Below are 18,078 nucleotides of genomic sequence, written 5' to 3'. Positions count from 1 at the left end.
ATGGCATTTTAATGTTGTAACTTGGAAGTTAACCACCCCCTTTCACTCCTTAGGGACTAGAGGGCAGCAGAGAGTAATAATACCAGAATCTACTGTGTTGAGCAAGCTGTTATAGGAGCATTGATTCTGATTATGGTTTTCCAAGGACACAATTATGGCCTGCTCTGAAGGGCTTCTTATATGTAACACCTCATAGAGTAACTCTCCTGAGGAAACTACTGCTGGAGAGGGAGTGGCATTGCTGCTTGTATAATTTTCCCAATGGAAACTACACTGATTTATTCATTCCAACAGAGCTTTCAATGTCCTGCCACTACAACTGGGGATATATAAAGTCAAATAAAACGTGGTCTCTGCCCTAAAGGGATTAGTTAAGGATCCGAAAGTTCTGACTCTTCTTGTAAGTTGACCTTTAGTCTATTTCAAAATCCTTTCCCTTCTGAGGCAGGGAGAGGGTGAAGTAGGCACTGAGAGGGATGTTATACTCTTAATGAATGTGCTTGCTTCAGGCTCTTGATTAATCTTCTCTTGAATTCTCTCTGAAACCTGAACTGAATAACCTTGGCGGCGCAGCATGCCTTCTTGATATACAGGTTGTATACAGTGATGTGATGAGCACTAGGTGTTATAAGAATTACTGAACTCTATATTTGAAACTAATTATGTACTATATGTTAGCTAATTGAAGTTAAATTTTTTAAAAAATAGTATACAGCATCACTGCTGATAATCCTGTGTGTTTTGGGATTAGTCAAAGAATGAGGATAAGAGCAGGATGGATGATACTTGCTCTTCTGAATAGAGGTTTTCTGAGGGAACTTCTGGTTCTCTTGTGCATTATGTCTACCAACCTCTCATCTCCCTCTAAATTCCTCCTTCTCTCTCTCTCCTCCCTTTAGAGCCAAATTTCTTTAAATTTGTTAATTTAGATAAAGAAACATCCTTGTTCCCTACTCCATCAAGATCTAAAGAAACATCCTTGTTTACCTTCCAGCCACTCCTCTGCTTACCACCCCATCACCCCAACACCCACCTCACTAATATCCAGATCACCTTCATGTCAAAAAAATCTCAAAAAAAATGTTGAATTCTTTTATTTCAGTTCTCAAAAATATTCAATACATTGGCCATGTCCTCCTCCTCTTAAAACCCTCTTATTCCCTGACCTCTGTTAGACTACATTCTCCTGGGTTTATTGGCCTTCCTGTTCTCCAGCCACTTCTATAATGTTCTTCTCATTCTCCTCTCTTGGTACCTCCATCTTAGTCTGAAAACTGTACATTGGATTTCCATAGGAGACTATTCCAGACACTCTTTTAACCTCACTCTCCATCCTCACACAGGGTCAGAACTTGAATGTGAATCACACCTACTGGAAATATGTAGGACACATCCACATAGGCTTTCCATGAGGGATGATTTCATCCACTTCCATAACTTCAAGTAGCACCTCTTTGCCAATAACTCCAACTGTGTATTTTGAGCGGAGAACTTCCTTTTTAAGACAGATCCATATGCCCCAGTCTATGCAACATTCTTATTTATATATTTTACAAGTACCTCATTACTTAACATATTCAAAACTGAACTTGAGACCTGCTTTTCCTACAGCATGTTATCTCAGTAAATTTCTCAATACAGAGCTTTCTAGGAGCTTTCTTTGACATTTTTCTCTTACAACTCCCCATATCCAATCACCCACTAAAGGCTGCCAATTCTGCCTTCTAAATACATCTTGAACCATATCCATTTCTATTCACCCCAAGGCCACCACATAAGCCAAGTTTCCAAATGAACCTGCACCTGGACTAGTAAAGAAGCTTCTAAATGGTCTTCCTGAAGCACTTCCTGCCTTCTACAGTCTATTCTGCACACAAAGCCGGAGTACACTTTTGTAAATATATAGCAAGAATGAATCTTATACAGAGACTTCAAAGTGCAGAGATATAACATCCTTTAGGTCTCTAAAAATCAACTTAGTCCTAAAGTTCCATATGTACTTAGAAATGAAAAACTGAATATTGCATAATCAAGGTAATCTACATCATTTGGGTTAAATACTCTAATTCAATCAACCAATTCAAGATTCTCCTCAGGATTCACCAAACTCTGTTTCTTCCACTTGAGGGTGACCTATGATACTGCAATGATTACATACTCTCCCAGTCTTGGGAGGGTGGGGATGGGGTAACTTTCCCAGAAGCATTCTTTGTCCTTGATGACCTTGAGATTTACCTCATCCTGACTGACTCCCACCAGTGATGTACTCTGTCCTTCCACAACTTCTAACAGACAACTCACTGCTGATAAGAACAGTAACAGTCTCTTTTTCTGAGCCTTCTACATACATCAACTCATTTACTCCACAACCCTTTGGATCTGTCTGTTGTCTTTTGGCACTTTGCACATTTTTCTCCTCCTCAGGAAACTCAGGACCTCTGTTGCTTTTTGGACATCACAATATGTGCATACCAAATTCTCTCAGTCTGTCCTGAAAGCCACTTGGCCCAACATCTCACTTAACCACTGCTCTTGTCACTCCAGTGCCATGGCGGACAAAGTGCCAAGGCTTCTCTAGGACAATAGAAATCTCCCCTTGGTACTCCTAAGAAAGCAAGATAGGGGCTTTCTCTGGTCCCAGTTTCACCAGTAGGTCAGACATTCCTATCCTCAGTCCTATTCCATCAAGATCTAAAACTTGAGACAGAAGGGTGCCTCAACCCTTTCTTAGAAATCCACAATAGCCACTAAACTCTCTTGCCCCCCTTTCGCTATTCTGAAGCTCCACTCAATTGCCAAGAATGTAAAACAAAAACTCTCCTCTGTATGTCAGAAAGAAACTTGCTTTGAATCTATTCTCTCTTATGCTCTAGTTTATGGATAAATTCTATGTACTCTTTCTTCAGGCTTTGACCAGTGATGCTACAAATCCTGCTTTGAGGAGATTCATAAAAACTTTCTGGCCCAAAATTTAGGCTCTTCCTTGAGAACTCAGGCTTCCCCTTACACCTCAATAAAGCTGGGGAATAAAGCAAAGCTAGGCTTTCACAATCATTATCCTATGGGTTTCAAATAATCAACTTCTTTTCCAAGGGTCTTAAATAATGAATGCCACTGCATGAAACAGTAAAGATCATGGAGCATTTAAAAAAAATGCGAGAAAAGAAAAACCTGTTTTTAAAACTCCCAAACTTTATTTTTATTTTCTGAGACAAATGCAAATATGATTAAGTACCTATCCATTCCCCTCCCACCAACAAGTCCTCTTCAAACTCTCTCTCTCTCTCTCTCTATATATATATATATATATACATACACACACACACATAAAATTTTTGTTATATAATTAACACAAAACATTGCATAAGTTGAAGGTATACAATATGTAGATTTGGATTTGGTACATATATATATCGCAGTATGATTACCACACAGCTAACACCTCTATCACATCACAGAATTATCATTTCCTTTCTGTCGTGGGAACAATTCATGTCTAGTCTCTTAGCAACTTTGAAGATTATAATACAGTATTGTTTCTATAATCCATATGCTGTAAATTAGATCTTCAGGACTTACCCACGATTTGCAAGTTTATACACTTAAGCAACATCTCCCTAATTCCCACCCCCACCCCAGGCCCTGGTAACCACCATTCTACTCTGTTTCTGTAAGTTCAGCTTTTACATAAACTTTTTATTGATGTATAACTGACATACAGAAGAGCACAAAAATTGTGAATGTATAGGTTGAGGAATTTTTACCATGTCAATATACCCTTATCACAACCAGAAGTCAGGAAGTAAAACATGACAAGTATCCCACCTACACTCCCAAAAGAAACTGCCATCCTGACTTCCATCACCATCAATTAACTTTGCTAGTTATTGAACTTCTTATAAATGTAATTTTGAACTGTTTTTCTGTCGGCCTTTTTCCTCTCAAAATTATGTATGTGAAATTCATTCCACAATGTTGCACATGGCAGTAGCTTATTATTCATTGTCATTCCTTTGTAGATGTCCTTTATATGACTGTATTACAATTTATTTATCCATTCTGCTGCTCGTGGACATTTTGGTTGTTCTCAGTTTAAGGCAATTATGAACAAAGCTGCCAAGAACATTCATATGCATAGATTTTATGCATAGATTTTTATATGCACATATGTATGCATTTCTGTTGGTGTACAACTAGGAATAGTATTACTAACTCATAGGTTTATGCATCTAGCTGTATAATAGATATTGCCAAACAATTTGTCAAAATGGTTGTACCAACTTGAACTCACTAATAACACTGAGAATTTCAATTGTTCTACATCTTCTTCACCAACACTTAGTATTAGCAGTCTTCTTAATTATAGCTATCCCCCATGAATATATTAGTGGTAGCTTATTGTATTAAAATTTGCATCTCCGTAATGACTAAGGTAATATTTCATATGCTTCTTTGCCATTTGGAGATACTGTTTGTGAAATGCTTATTAAAGTCATTGGCATTTTTCTGTCTTTGCTTTATAGGAATCCTTTATCAGGTATGCACATGACAATTATCTCCTTCCTTCTACTCCTTGACTTGTCTTTTACACTTCTCAAAGAGGTCTTTTAATAATTGAAGTTCAATCAATCTACAGAAATCTATTGTATTTCTATATACCAATAATGAAGGAGTGGGAAGAGAAACTAAGAAAATAATCTTATTTATAAGTGTACCAAAAATAATAAGATACCTAGGAATAAACTTAACCAAAGAGGTGAAAGAGGTGAATGTCTAGGTTGTACACTGAAAACTATAAAACACTAATGAAAGAAACTGAAGACAATAAGAAATAAAGAGATAAAAAATAATAAATAAATAAATAAATAAATAAATAAATAAATAAGCATTCCATGTTCATGGATTGGAAGCACAAATATTGTTAAAATGTCTATACTACCCAAAGCACTCTAAATGTTTAATACGATCCCTATCAAAATACCACCTTGGGGTACCTGGGTGGCTTGGTCGACTAAGTGTCCAACTCTTGGTCCCAGCTCAGGTCTTGTTTTTTTGGGGGGGTTTGTGGGTTTGTGGGTTTTTGTAAGATTTTAACGGAGAGAGAGGCAGAGTCACAGACAGAGGGAGAAGCAGCCTTCATGCAGGGAGCACGATGTGGGATTTGATCCTGGGACTCCAGGATCATGCCCCAAGCAGAAGGCAGATGCCCAACCACTGAGCCAACCAGGTATCCCTCAGGTCTTGATCTTGGGGCTATAAGGTCAAGCTCCATGTTGGTCTCCAGGCTGGGCATGGAGCCGTCTTTAAGAATTAAAAAAAAAAAAAATACCAACAGCATTTCACAGAGCTGGAACAAATAATCCTAAAATTTTTATGGATCCACAAAAGACCACAAATAGCCAAAGCAACCTTGAAAGAGAAGGGCAAAGTAGAAGTACCATAATTTCGAACTTCGAGTTATAATCGAAAGCTGTAGTAATCAAAACAGTATGCTACTGTCACAAAAATACACACACAGATCAATAGAACAGAGTAGATAATCCAGAAATAAACCCATAATTATATGGTCAATTAATCTTTAACAAAGCAGGAAAGACTACCCAATGAGAAAAGACAGACTCTTCCAACAAATCGTGTTAGGAGAACTGGACAGCAACATGCAAAAGAATGAAATTGGACCATTTTATAACACCATATCAAAATAATAAGATACCTGTATATAACACTATACACAAAAACAAATTCAAAATGGATTAGAGGCCTAAGTGTGAGACCTGAAATCATAAAAATACTAGAAAAAAAAGCACAGGCAATAATTTCTCTGATATCCACTGTAGCAACTTTTTTCTAGATAGGTACCCTGAGGTAAGGGAAACAAAAGCAAAAATGAACTATATCAAAATAAAAATTTCTACACAGCAAAGGAAACAATCAACAAAACTAAAAGGCAACCTGTGGAATGGGAGAAGATATTTGCAAATGACATATCTGATATGGGGTTAGTATCCAATATATATAAAGAACTTCTACAAATCAGCACCCAAAAAACAAATAATTCTATTTAAAAATAGGCAGAAAGCATGAACAGACATTTCTCCAAAGACATCCTGATAGACAACAGACACATGAAAAGATGCTCATCATCACTTATCATCAGGAAAATGCAAATCCAAAATACAATAAATATCACGTCACACCTGTCAGAATGGCTAAAATCAAAAATACTTGAAACAACAGGTGTTGACAAGGATGTGGAGAAAGGGGAACCCTTTTGCACTACTGGTGGGAATGCAAACTGGTACAGCCACTCTGGAAAACAGCATGGAGTTTCTCAAAACGTTAAAAATAGAACTATCCTACATCCAGTGATGGCATTATTAGGTATTTATCCAAAGAATATAAAAATACATGCACCCCAATGTTTATAGCAGCACTATCAACAATAGTCAAATTATGGAAGAAGCCCAAATGTCCATCTACTGATGGATGGACAAAGAAGATGTGGAGTGTGTGTGTGTGTGTGTGTGTGTGTGTACACATATACGTATATGCCATAAAAAAATGAAATCTTGCCATTTGCAATGATATGGATGGAGCTAGAGAGTATAAGGCTAAGCAAAACAAATCAGAGAAAGACAAATAACATGGTTCACTCATATATGGAATTTAAGAAATAAAACAAATGAGCCAAAGGGAATAAAAGAGAGAGAAAGAGAGAGAGACAACCGAAAAACAGACTCTTAACTATACAGAACAAACTGTTGATTACCAGAGGGAATATGGGTGGAGAATGGGGGAAACAGGTGATGGGGATTAAGGAGTGTACTTGTCATGATGAGTACTAGGTGATTAAAGTAAAAACTTCAAAAAATTAAATTCTTAATTTTAATACAGTTGAAATTATCAATATTTTCCATTATGGTTAGCTTTATTATCTTATTTTTCATGCTTAGTTACAATTCACTTGGGATTGGTATTTTATATCATGTACAGTAGTAGTCAAGATTCATTTTTTTTTATATGGCTATCTAATTTACCCAGCACCATTTATTTAAGAAACTTTTTTTCCCACTGTATTACAATAGGACACTTTTGTCCTAAGTCATGGGACCACATGAGACCATTTCTGGGCTCTCTGTTTTGTTCCATTTACCCTCTGTAATACTTTGGTCTTAATTTCTAACCAACTTTCCTCATTTAACTATCTCTTTATCAGGTCTTACCTTACATATTACTTCCTCAGGAAAGCCTTTCCTAAATTAGCTGTAATCAACATCTTTCAGGCTTCAATAGCCTATTCTTTTCATTGGTATCATTCATGATTCTATTAGGTACATTCTGATAGATACATTCTATTTACTGTATGAGTCTTCTACACTCAAAGCTGCATAAAGAAAGAGACTGTCTGTCATGCTCATGGCAGGATTATTAGTCACACCACAATGCCTGGGTCACAGGAAGTCCTATGTAATGTAGTTTTGTTTTATTTTGTTTAACTCAGTAACCCCTCAGTCTAATATGTCTTATTGTCCTTAGCAAGTGTTTTTTTTCTCAAATGTTGATGTCAGCAGAGTTCCTGCCTTAACTTGTTGGCCCTCTCTGTGCACTCTCTATCCAAAGGCAATCCCATCTATTCACATCGATTTAACTACTATCTAGTTAAAAAGGACTTAAAAATATACTCCTTCTACCCTGATCACAAGCTTCGATGTTTGCCTACTAAGTATTTCTAACTGGATGTTATACAGATATTTCAAACTCAACTTGTTCCAACTGAACTCATCTTTTTCCCACTCCTCCACTCCCACCCCACCTGCTCTTCCTGCTCTTATATATACCATTTCAATTAATGGTGCCATCAACTACGTAGTCTCCTAAAGCAGAAATCTTGTAGTCATTCTAAAGTCCTTTATCCACCTACCCACATCTTTTTATTTAATAACTAATTTATTCCTCCCACATAGTTTTATACTCCTTCTCCCACCTCTATTACTACTGCCTAACCAGGTTTCCATTCTTTCTTACCTTACTACTGAAATAGCCTGCTAATAACTCTTTTTATCCCAATTTTGCCCTCCTTTGAAGCTTCCTCCGCATAACATTGAGAATGGCATATCTAAAATTCAATTTGACTATGGAGTTTTATTCTTAAACCCCTTCCAAGGCTTTCCAGAGCCTTGTTACTCAGTTAACACACCAGACCCTCTAAAACTTGAGTCTTGATTTCCTTTTTTACTTCTACCCTTCTATTTTACCTTCTAATAATTTCCAACTGCTTTCAATTCTATTAAACAATGACGTTTCCTCCATGTTTAGCTTTCTTTATGGTGCTCCCCATGCCTGGAATGGCACTCAGCTCTTACCTTACCTTCAGGATTAGATTCTAGAAACATCTCTTCCAGGAAGCCCAAACCTCTGGGTTGGCCTGAGTTCATCTCTGCTCTCCCACAACCCCACAGCAAACTTTATTACCACATAATTTATAGTCTGTCTCCTCTACTAAACAATCAGATCCTTGACAGCTGGCCCAATATATTTGTCTTTGTGCCCTGAGATGCAGTAGACAGCTTGACATATATTAGGCACCTAACAATAGCTATTGCACTGAAATTTTTAGATCCCTTTGAATCTCCACGACAGAATGCAATATCCATGTTGCCCTTTCTTTTTGTATTCTGTTGAATTTCAATTTTATTCCAGGTAACAATGTGCCCAGCTCAGTAACTACATTGCCTACCCTCTCTTGCCATGACAGATGATCAGTAAAATATAAGAACTTAGTGCTGGCTTTCTGGAAGCCACTTTAAAGGAGACTGACTCAACAGTTTTGTCATTTATTCTTCCCCTCCTTCTACCTGAAATGTATTCACCTTGATTGAAATTCCAGAAGACACCAAGTGTCCTTGAAGATGCAAAGCCATGCTCTACAGAAAGATGGGAGTATGCTTCCCTAATGACTATGGAGCCTTCATACAAGCACAGCACAGCTTCCTCTTAGACGTTTGTTACAGGAGAGAATATGACACCTACTTCATTTAGCCTATCTGGGTCTTTGTTGCTGAAAGCAACAGTAGCTGCTAGCTGTGAATAAAAGTTTCTTCTCCAATGATACAACTGCAAATTAAAACTGATCATGAAATCTGCTTAATTGGAATCATCTAGAATGGACACACTACTTCTACATATATTGTCCTACATGACCTCATAAAGAAACTGGTAGGCTGGGTGACTTTTAATATGACAGTGAGCCATTTTGTTTCTCCAGTTGTTATTTAACTCATAACTTGTCACTTAAGTAGAGTTGGAGTTTCTGAGATAATGACCTGAGTAACTTTTACAGTATTCTTATTCACAGCTAGTAACCATCATGGGGACTTCATAGTCCCTAATTAAGACATATGGGCAGAGTAATTAGAGTTCTTTCAAGGATTAACATCCAAAAGAGCATTAATAGCCATTATTCATATACTCTAATTTGCATGTATCTATGTGTATGCACAGATACAAATCTTTCTGCAGATAGCAAACATAAACTACTGAGCTAGTCTCCCCGTTTATAAAATATAAAATAAAACAATGAAAACACACACATACATACACATTAGAATACACTGGATTCCAAGTCTCCAACTTAACAGATATCATATCCTGTGTTCCTAACTACTTACTCACTTTGTTTATCTTGTTCCTTCCAGACTACCATAGGCCATTTTCTCACTACACTGACTCAGTTTAAACTCTCTTCAGTTGTTATCTAGACACTGATGCCATGTGGCCTCTTCTCCAGGAATTTAAGGCTAATTTTTCAACAATCTTCTGTGCCCATTTTCACTTTTTTTAAAAGATTTTATTTATTTAATTATTGAGGGGGAAGGAGGAGAAGGAGAGGGACAGAGTCTTAAGCAGACTCTTCACTGAACAGGGCTCGATCCCACAATCCCCAGATCCCAACCTGAGCTGAAAACAAGAGTCGGAAGCTCAACTCACTGTTCCAACCAGGTGCCACTGTGCCCATTTTCTGAGTGGCCCTGAATTGCTAAGGGTCTATTCTATGAGCTGTTTCTATGTCACTGTCTTGGGCTCCTCCCTCCCAGTAGATGGTCATTCACTGTGTATAATAATTTCCCCTAACACTCATTCCTTTCTGAGCCATTTAAAATTCATGTGAGACCAAGCCTTGATCCACAGGGCAAAACATTTTGCCTTGTTTTGTGTTTAAGAATAAACAATAGGCTATGAGATCAGAGATATTCAATCGAACACAATGTCATATCTTAATCCTGGTGTTTTGCACTTAATAAGTGTTTGGCTGTTAATAAAAAGCAGTTTGTCCCATGCTTAATCACTCATTAGCTTCCTAAATATTAAGTATCTGCTATGTGCCTAGCGTTGTGCTAGGCCACGATATCACAGTGAGCAAAAACAAGTGTGGTACCTAATTACATGTTGTAGAAAAGACAGGGACTAAGCAAATTATCATGAAATGAGTTTACGATTGCAAACTGAGATTACTGCTAGAAGGAAAGAAATATGATTTTATTAGTGCGCTAATCACAGGCCAGTTTGTTTCACTCTACCAAGTAAACTAGAAAAACAATTTTAAAAATCTGTTTGAGGGATCCCTGGGTGGCGCAGCGGTTTGGCGCCTGCCTTTGGCCCAGGGCGCGATCCTGGAGACCCAGGATCGAATCCCACGTCGGGCTCCTAGTGCATGGAACCTGCTTCTCCCTCTGCCTGTGTCTCTGCCTCTCTCTCTCTCTCTGTGTGTGACTATCATAAGTAAATAAATAAATAATATAAAAAAAATCTGTTTGAATATATAATAAAGCCACAAAGGCTAATAAGGACTTGGAGGGCTAAAATACAAGAAAGGAGGGAGGTACAGAGCGGTGAACCTGATGGAGTGGCTTTTTCTCTCATGGCATTTGCTAATCTTCAGTGGAGGCTTGAAAGATGAGCAGAGCTTCCTAGGCTCATGGAAATGGGGAGCAAAAACTGAAGTTTAGGTCCTCAGAGAAAGGAAGCCCTTGATAACTCCAAGGCATTCAACTGAGGAAGGAAAGCACTCCTGATCTCCCTTCTCCGTGACTCACTCATGGAGTGGCTCCAACCAGTGGTGACTTGAAATGTCAGTCCTAATGTATCTGAGCTACTGATTCTTCTGATAAAGGGTTGACTTGAGCTTTTATCAAATTATCTTATGTCAGTGAACACAGCAGTACTAGGAAGGCATCCAAAAGATTGTTTGTTTTATCCAGCTTCTCTCTGCACCCAGTGTATAGTGAGACCTTGATAGGACTAACGAGCCAGCAACCATTATTTCTTTTATGCCCACTTGCCCAGTGGCATGAGGAAACTTAAATGGCCAGGAGGCAGAGTGAACTTCATGAAATCTGAAGTGGATTATTAGGTATAATTGGGAGAAGCTCCATTCTCAACTTCCATCCTACCATCTCCAAACCTGTATTTTCAATTTATGACAGATATAAAACTATATATTGGTCTTTGGCTAAAAAGATATAGGACAATCTTCTATTCATAAGGTGGTCTATGTCAACTATACTGTATCTGAGACTGCAGTTAGACCCCAGCTTTTTCTGGGCCTTGGGGTTCCTCAGACCATTCAGTCACCATTTCCCCACTTTTTCAACTGTAAAATAAACTTCTTGGTCAGAGAAAGGTTGAGTAGAATATCATAATCATGTATAAAATACTCAGTGCATGAATGGTGATACTAAAAGAAGAAAAAATTGGGAGGGAAGGCAAATTAAAATCTAAAGGGTCAAAGCCCCCTCCATGATAGGGGAGGTCTAGCCAGCCTCCCCAGGGTATGGTACTACATTGCAAGCTTAGGGTTAGTTGCTAGCTTTGCAAGTGCAGCAAAGTCAGATTTTTGAGGCAAAATCCATATTTTAATGCCTGTCACCATAACTACTTTGATCAAGTACTAAGGAGGCTGGGAAGAGGCACAGCAACATAAATGGAGTGAGTCACCTTCCCCACCCCATAATTAAAAGCCTCACTCACAGTGGCCTTTTGTTGGTCATTCATATAAGGATACATTTAGTCACACTTTGAACCCCATTCAGAGAGATTCATCCATAAATGTCTTTCCCTAATTCTTTGTGATCAGTCTTACAATTCTTTCTTTTAGGTCCCTAACAATCTGATTATACCATTAGCCATGGCCCATCAATCAGTATAGATACCTCAGGCTTTGTACTAACAGACAAAGTGGATAATAAGGTATATTATTTAAATTCACATCCACTGGGAGAATTTTCTTTCTTCACTGTCCTACAAAGCCACTCCTGAAAGGAGATGATGTCACAGCATTCTATTCTTGATTGGCGCAAACGTGTGCAGAACCATGTTTAACTAGACTCACACATTTTCCTCCTCAGTCAATTCATCTGAAGTAAGACAACAAGAAGAGGCAAGGTGAGAATTAATAAAACTACTTATCTAATCTATTTCTGCCTTTACAACTGGAGAGACTGGATCCTGAATATATTCCTTCCACTTGCTGATGGAGGACATCGGGCCGTGTCTAACAGCAGTGTTGATTTCTAAACTTTTACTACTTACTATATAATCCTCTGTTCTTCCTCTAATTGGTAAAGGAATAATCCAAAGTAGTTTGACTTTATACTTCTGACCTCATTCCCTACCACTATCACCTTGGCTCACTCCACTCCAAATACTCTCTTCCTCCATCAAGCCTGTCATGTCCATGGCCTTTCCCCTTCATATTATTTCTGCCTAGAATATTTTTGCCCTGGAAATGCACAAGGCTACTTCAACATCATGGCTCAAACATTACATCCTCAGTGACACCTTCCCTGACCTGAATCCTCACCCACCCTGTTAATACAAATCTATCCTGATTTATTTTTCTCTTTACACAGATTACCTTATGATATACTGTATATTTCCATTTATTTGCTTATTTTCTCTCTTCCTCCACTAGAATATACCTCACAGGAGGGAATTTTCATTGGCCTAGGTTTTACCATTTTATCTTCAGTACCTAGAATTGTGTGAACATATTGGGTATTCAATACATGCTTTAATGAAAGAATGAGAATGAATGCATCTTTTCCCTCAGAGTCCTCCCTAAATTTAAGTTTTGAAAGTTTTCTAATGAATCAAAAAAAAATAATACGTCAAATGAGTTATATGTCTGATTTTATTCACTTGTATTATGAAAAAAAACAATTTATTCTTTCGTCCTCTTTTTTCTGTGTTCTTTCCATCTGTATATATTATAAAAACTTTGAGTAAGGAGAAATCAGTTCAGTTCGCTCTTCTTTCCCAACAACTGCTGGGTTTTAGAATAATAATGCCACTGGTTGTTTCTGATTCAAACACAGTGTGAGGCTTTGTTTCTTAGACAAGTCAACTGAGGAAGAAAACAATTAGAATCACTCCCAGCTTGAAGAGGTACATCAAATCCAGAATTTCAGTAAGTGTCCCCATCATTCTAAAATTAGCCTGATCTAAATGCATTACTTCCCTTTGGGACTTAATCACTAAGATTCCATAAACACACACACATACACACACGTGCACACACACACACATAATTCTGATACAAAGTTTGTAATCTGTTGTGGGAATTCTTATATCTTACGGATTTGCTTTTAAACTGGTTCTCAGTTGAGACTCTGGGTGGCTCAGTGGTTGAGTGTCTGCCTCCAGCTCAGGGCGTGATCCCGGAGTTCTGGAATTGAGTCCCACATTGGGCTCCCCTCAAGAAGCCTGCCTCTCTCCCTCTGCCTGTGTCTCTGCCTCTCATTCTGTGCCTGTCATGAATAAATCAAATCTTTCAAATAATAATAAAAAATTGGTTCCCAGTGCGTGCTAAAATCTGACAGCTGTCAAAATCTGGGAAACAAAGAGAGGAGTAAAGGTAGGACAGAATTGTCCTCCTCTGGCCAGGTACAGCTCTTACATGGGTCTGCTAAAGGATTTGTTAAGGGTTTTTTGTTAAGGGTTTTGCCTTCAAGCGAAGGCAAAAAAGTACCATCAGAGAACGAAAGAGGGCTACTTTACTTGGCAACGAAACCCATGGAGAGTTGAAGCTCCTCCTATATAACAAAATCTCCTTTCTCACCATCCTATATCTTCCTGATCAACACCTTCATATCAGACTTTGAATTAGGCACATGACAAGGCTGTAAATTCAACAGATACCAAATTTAAGCTGCAGATTCGATGTTTGTGCATGTCTTTTGGCTCTCTCAACCCAGTGGCTTTAAGAAATGTGATGTTCTTTTTGCAGTTAAAAAAGTCATTGATTTTCAATCCATGCCTTAAATCGGATTATTACACAATTTGCATTAGCAAATCTATTTATTTATGTTTTGTGGAAATGTTAATAGTGAACACTACATTCTATAGGTCTTAAATAGCTCTTCCTACTGGCCTCTAACAGAATCTAATTGATTACCCAAAGCCTTCCTTCAATTAGCACTATATTCTAGGATGAATCGTTTAACTTACTGTGTTCACCACACTGTGTATATCATACTATGCCAAAAACCCACAGCTTACTAGCAAGGGCTTTCACTCCCCTTCACTATCTTTAGCTATTGCCACAATCATCCTGCATGACCAAACTAGATGCCTTAATATAACCACTTATTCTTGCTCTTGTAACCTCCAGTTGGTAAAAATTAGTTGATCCAGCTTTGGTTCAATCAGGTAGTCAAGTTGTTCTACATACTTCTCATCCTCCTCGGCCCACCGGGCTGACTGGGGCATACTTTTTCTCATACTAATGGCAGAAATTCAAGACAGCAGGCGACCATCAGACAAACATATATCATATCTTTGCTCACAACACATAGACTAATATTCCACCTTTGGTAAGTCATATGGCCAAGCCCAACATCAGTAAGGCAGGATAGAATATTTTACCCACAGTGGAAGAATATTTGTGGGGTGTTTTTTTTTGGGGGGGGATATTTGTTGAACAATAATCCAATCTACAATAACCCTTAACAAAGACTCATAAGTGATGCCAAATCCCTTCCTTTCTTTAAATGCTCATGCCCACACAAACTTCTGATTCAAATTTGTATATCAAGAGGAAAACAGAAACCAAATCTGGCATAAAGTGAAAGTACTGAAAGAATATTGGATTCCTGATAGATGTAACAGAAGGACTGAAGAATGAGGCTCAGTGGTTCTGAGATCAGTACCAGTGCATTAATCACAGCACAGCACAGATGTGGTCCTGTATGAAGACACAGTTGCCCACTGCCTCTGAGCTCTAGAGGCCAGTTTCTTAAATTGATTACATCCTAAAATTATAATATTTGGGTTAAATAAAATATATTCTGAAAATTAACTTTACCTGCATATATTTTTTAACCTTTTTTAAAGTTAAACTACTAGAAAGTTTGTTTTCTCTTTCTCTTTCTTCCTTCCTTCCTTCCTTCCTTCCCTCCTTCCTTTCTTTCTATCTATCTTTCAGTAATCTCTGCACCCCATGTGCGGCTCAAACTCCTAACCCTAAGATCAAGAGTCACATGCTCTACAGACTGAGACATCCAGGTGCCTCAGACTACGAGTAAGTTTCAAATGATATATATGGCTCACATTTCTATAAAACAGTACTGTTCTAATACTCTATACTCAGAGATTGGATGCTAGTAATTGCTGCTGGCACCACCAGCAAAGCAGTCTCCAGAAACTGAAAGCTGATAAAACAGTCAATACTACCTGAGAAGAGTCTTCCCTATCCTGTCTTCTTTGCATGCCAAACATAATCTGGGGGAAGATCCATCAGTTTAGCCAAACTGGGGTCACCAGTTTATACTGTAGTTTCAAAAGAGGCTAACAGAGGGAATATGCGGTGTTTCTAGCCCCTACAGGAAGAGATAAACTATTACCTACAACCGAGACTCATAAAGTAAAAATCCCCAAATATAAAGATTTTAACACTGAGTACTCAAAAACAGTGAAAAATCAAATTTTTGACTCAGTATATCCCTTCAAAGAAATATAACCTTAAGAAATAGAAATATAGGGGCAGAGATTTCTTTACAAAGATTTTTATATTAGCTGGGTTCCCCCAGAAGCATACACGTAAAAAAAACAGTTCATTTGTGAAGGCCTTCTGGGGCTTCGAAGACACCGTTTAGAACACACCTCAGTATAGTGCCATCTGAAGGAGGAGGATGGTAGGTTGAGGGATGATCCTGGGAATGTTAACTCCTTGGCACTTCCAGCCTGTGTTGGCGAGTATATGCCTGCATCCAGAGAAAGCCAGCCCCTGGGCTGAAAATGACAAATGTCAGTAGCATGTATAAGAAAAACGGAATTTAAAAGATGTATAAAGATAATATGAATGAGACAAGGATGGCAGAAACCACTTACAAGTTATTAAAAATGACTGTCTTGGGACACCTGGGTGGCTCAGCGGTAAGCGCATCTGCCTTCAGATCAAGGTGTGATCCTGGAGTTCCGGGATTGAGTCCCACATCAGGTTCCCTGCATGGAGCCTGCTTCTCCCTCTGCCTGTGTCTCTGCCTCTCTCTTTGTGTGTCTCTCATGAATAAATAAATAAATAAAAATCTTAAAAAATAAAAAAAAAAAGATTGTCTTAGTCTGCTTGGACTGCCATAACAGAATAACAAAGACTGGGTGGCTTAAACAACAGACATTTAGTTCTCATAGTTTTGGGGGCTGGAAAGTCCAATATCTAGATGTTGACATACTCAGTGAGGCTCACTTCCTGGCTTGTAGATGGTTGTCTTTTCACTGTGTTTTCACATAGTGGGGAGAGAGAGCAAGCAAGATCTGGCTTCCATTCCTCTTCTTATGAAGATACTAATTCCATCATGGGGCTCCACCCTCATGACCTCAACCTAATTACCTGCCAAAGAGCCTCTGACTCTTGGTTTCATTTCAGGTCATGATCTCATAGGTCATGGGGATCATGCCCTGAGTCGGGCTCCACGTGCAGTGGGGAGTCTGCTTGAAGATTCTTTCCCTCTGCCCCTCCCCACACTTGCTCATTCTCTCCCTCTCTCTCTCTCTCTCTCTCTCTCTCATATAAATAAATCTTAAAGAAAGAAAAGAACATGGTGGTCAGAGAAGCTCACGGAGAAGACAACATTTGGGCAAAGATGAAGTGAGGGAGTAAACCATGCCAATACCAGTGGAAAGAGCATTCTGGGTAAAAAGAATAGAAACTGCAAAGACCCCAGGTGAGGACCTGCTAGTCATGTCACAGTAACAAAAAGGAGGCCAATGTGGCTTGATCACAATGAGTGAGTGAAGCAGTAGTAGGGGGTCAGAAATGGAATAGGAACTGGATCATATAGAGCCTCCTGGTCGATTTGAAGAACTTGGAATTTTGCTCTGAATGAAATGAAAAGCCATTGGAGGATTTTGAAAAGTTTATCTACAATGCTCTACCGAGAATAGACTGAAAGGTGACCAAAGCTGGAGCTGGGAGACCAGTTAGGAGGCTGCTACTATAACACAAGAGAGAGGTAACAGAGACTTGGACTGAAATAGTAGCAGAGGAGCTAGTGCAGAAAAAAGCTAAAAGCTAAAGCTAAAGGACTTGCTGGCAGGTTAGATGTGGGCTGGGACAGAAAGAGAGAAATCAAGAGTGATTCTGAGTGAAGTTTTTTGTCCTAGGAAACTAGGAGAATGGAATCATCACTAATTGGGGAAAAGACAAGAAAAAAAAAGTAGGCTTGGTGTTAGTGGTTTGAGGTGAAAAGGAAAATAAGGACTTCAATGATGGACATGTTATTTCTTGTCCAATGATGAGCAATAAATGGCCCATATGGATCTAGAGTCAAGGGGCAAGTTCTATCTAGACTGCAGACATAAGTTTGTGAGTCTTCAGCATACACACGTTATTTAAAAACATTGACTGGATGAGATCAACAGAGTGAGTGCCCATAGAAAAGAACTCCAAGTCACTCTGGCAAATAGACAATTCCTCAAGAGGTTAAACACAGTTACCCTATGATCCAGTAAATCCATTCCTAGGTATATACCCAATAGAAAGAAAACATACCCATGCAAAGCCTTGTACATTAATGTCCATAG

At 38.5% G+C, this 18,078-nt stretch overlaps 1 long non-coding RNA gene across 5 annotated transcripts in view; it reads right to left on the bottom strand.

Moving 5' to 3' along the window:
- LOC140621280 (uncharacterized) overlaps positions 1 to 7,330 on the bottom strand; it is an 82,428-nt gene extending 75,098 nt beyond the window's left edge. For 4 of the 5 annotated variants that reach the window (XR_012021005.1, XR_012021007.1, XR_012021003.1 and 1 more), the window contains exon 1: positions 7,224 to 7,329. This is a non-coding gene — a long non-coding RNA (uncharacterized lncRNA). Of the gene's footprint in view, positions 1 to 7,223 lie in introns of all 5 variants that reach the window. The other variant, XR_012021006.1, reaches the window with a different exon arrangement.
- Positions 7,331 to 18,078: the final 10,748 nt, after the last annotated feature.

The sequence above is a fragment of the Canis lupus genome, chromosome 30 (assembly GCF_048164855.1).
Source record: "Canis lupus baileyi chromosome 30, mCanLup2.hap1, whole genome shotgun sequence".
Classification (NCBI taxonomy): Eukaryota; Metazoa; Chordata; class Mammalia; order Carnivora; family Canidae; genus Canis; species Canis lupus.
The sequence above is the reverse complement of the archived record's forward strand: the minus strand, read 5'-3'. Positions and strand labels throughout refer to the sequence as shown.